Below are 2500 nucleotides of genomic sequence, written 5' to 3'. Positions count from 1 at the left end.
CCGGGAAGAGGCGCACAGCCTCGGGCAGGGCTTCCAGGGCGCCCCCCTACCTCCCTGGAGCTCCAGGGAGTACCAGGAGCAAATCCAAATAGAAAAAAAAAAGTTAAAGTCCAACTGCCACCAGGGGCTCGGGGTGAAAATCCTGCCCGGGAAGAGGCGCACAGCCTCGTGCAGGGCTTCCAGGGCGCCCCCCTACCTCCCTGGAGCTCCAGGGAGTACCAGGAGCAAATCCAAATAGAAAAAAAAAAGTTAAAGTCCAACCGCCACCAGGGGCTCGGGGTGAAAGCCCTGCCCGGGAAGGGGCGCACAGCCTCGGGCAGGGCGCCCCCCTACCATCCCTGGAGCTCCAGGGAGTACCAGGAGCAAATCCAAATAGAAAAAAAAAAGTTAAAGTCCAACCACCACCAGGGGCTCGGGGTGAAAGCCCTGCCCGGGAAGGGGCGCACAGCCTCGGGCAGGGCGCCCCCCTACCATCCCTGGAGCTCCAGGGAGTACCAGGAGCAAATCCAAATAGAAAAAAAAAAGTTAAAGTCCAACCGCCACCAGGGGCTCGGGGTGAAAATCCTGCCCGGGAAGAGGCGCACAGCCTCGGGCAGGGCGCCCCCCTACCATCCCTGGAGCTCCAGGGAGTACCAGGAGCAAATCCAAATAGAAAAAAAAAAGTTAAAGTCCAACTGCCACCAGGGGCTCGGGGTGAAAATCCTGCCCGGGAAGAGGCGCACAGCCTCGGGCAGGGCTTCCAGGGCGCCCCCCTACCTCCCTGGAGCTCCAGGGAGTACCAGGAGCAAATCCAAATAGAAAAAAAAAAGTTAAAGTCCAACCGCCACCAGGGGCTCGGTGTGAAAATCCTGCCCGGGAAGAGGCGCACAGCCTCGGGCAAGGCGCCCCCCTACCATCCCTGGAGCTCCAGGGAGTACCAGGAGCAAATCCAAATAGAAAAAAAAAAGTTAAAGTCCAACCACCACCAGGGGCTCGGGGTGAAAGCCCTGCCCGGGAAGGGGCGCACAGCCTCGGGCAGGGCGCCCCCCTACCATCCCTGGAGCTCCAGGGAGTACCAGGAGCAAATCCAAATAGAAAAAAAAAAGTTAAAGTCCAACCGCCACCAGGGGCTCGGGGTGAAAATCCTGCCCGGGAAGAGGCGCACAGCCTCGGGCAGGGCTTCCAGGGCGCCCCCCTACCTCCCTGGAGCTCCAGGGAGTACCAGGAGCAGAAAGAAATATTTTGTTTAAAAAAATGACAAAGTGCTGCGGCACTTAGGCTGTGGGGCGAAAACAGGCGGAGTACCAGGAGCACAAAGTTTAATTTGGAGTACCAGGGGCACCAAAGATTAAGTTGGTACACCAGGGGCACCAAAGTTTGAGTTGGTATACCAGGAGCAGGAAAGTTTGGGCGGATGGTAGTCTGCTTGTATCCGGGGAGGGGTGCTTAAGAGTGGGTCTGCAGGTTCGGCTGGTGCTGGGGTTCCTGGATGGTGGAGGTTAGGGGCCGGAGATAGGGGGCAGCTAACAGGTGTGTGGGTGGCCGAGGCAGGGGCTCCAAATTGGGGTAAAAGTGAGGTGGAGGGCCCCCTGGAGGTAGGGGGCCGATAGCAGGTGTGTGTGGCCGAAGCAGGGGCTCTAAATTGGGTAAAAGGGAGGTGGAGAGCCGCCTGGAGGTAGGGGGCGGAAAGCAGGTGTGTGTGGCCGAAGCAGGGGCTCTAAATTGGGTTAAAAGTGAAGTGGAGAGCCGCCAGGAGATAGGGGGCTTCTCCCAGGTGTGTGTGGCCGAAGCAGGTGCTCTAAATTGGGTTAAAAGTGAAGTGGAGAGCCGCCTGGAGATAGGGGCCCGCTCCCAGGTGTGTGTGGCCGAAGCAGGGGCTCTAAATTGGGTTAAAAGTGAAGTGGAGAGCCGCCTGGAGATAGGGGCCCGCTCCCAGGTGTGTGTGGCCGAAGCAGGTGCTCTAAATTGGGTTAAAAGTGAAGTGGAGGGCCCCCTGGAGGTAGGGGGCCGATAGCAGGTGTGTGTGGCCGAAGAAGGGGCTCTAAATCGGGTAAAAGGGAGGTGGAGAGCCGCCTGGAGATAGGGGCCCGCTCCCAGGTGTGTGTGGCCGAAGCAGGGGCTCTAAATCGGGTAAAAGGGAGGTGGAGAGCCGCCTGGAGATAGGGGGCCGCTCCCGGGTCTCTGGGTCCGAAAAAGGGGTTGAAATTCGGGTAGAGTTGGGCCCCGCTCCTCGGCCTCTCTGGTGTTTGGGTTAAGTCCCCAGGACCAGAGAGGGGGAAGAGCGGGGGCAGTGGCCCCGCTTCTCAGCCTCTCTGGTGTTTGGGCGAGTGACACGGTAAGGGGTGGTTTTGCAAACAGGCTAAGTCCCCAAGACCAGAGAGGGGGAACCACGCGGGCAGTAGCCCCGCTTCTCGGCCTCTCTGGTGTTTGGGCGAGTGACACGGTAAGGGGTGGTTTTGCAAACAGGCTAAGTCCCCAAGACCAGAGAGGGGGAAGAGCGGGGGCAGTGGCCCCGCTTCTC

This window comes from Centroberyx gerrardi, chromosome 12, assembly GCF_048128805.1.
Source record: "Centroberyx gerrardi isolate f3 chromosome 12, fCenGer3.hap1.cur.20231027, whole genome shotgun sequence".
In the NCBI taxonomy this organism is placed as follows: Eukaryota; Metazoa; Chordata; class Actinopteri; order Beryciformes; family Berycidae; genus Centroberyx; species Centroberyx gerrardi.
This window is presented reverse-complemented; position numbering follows the sequence as displayed.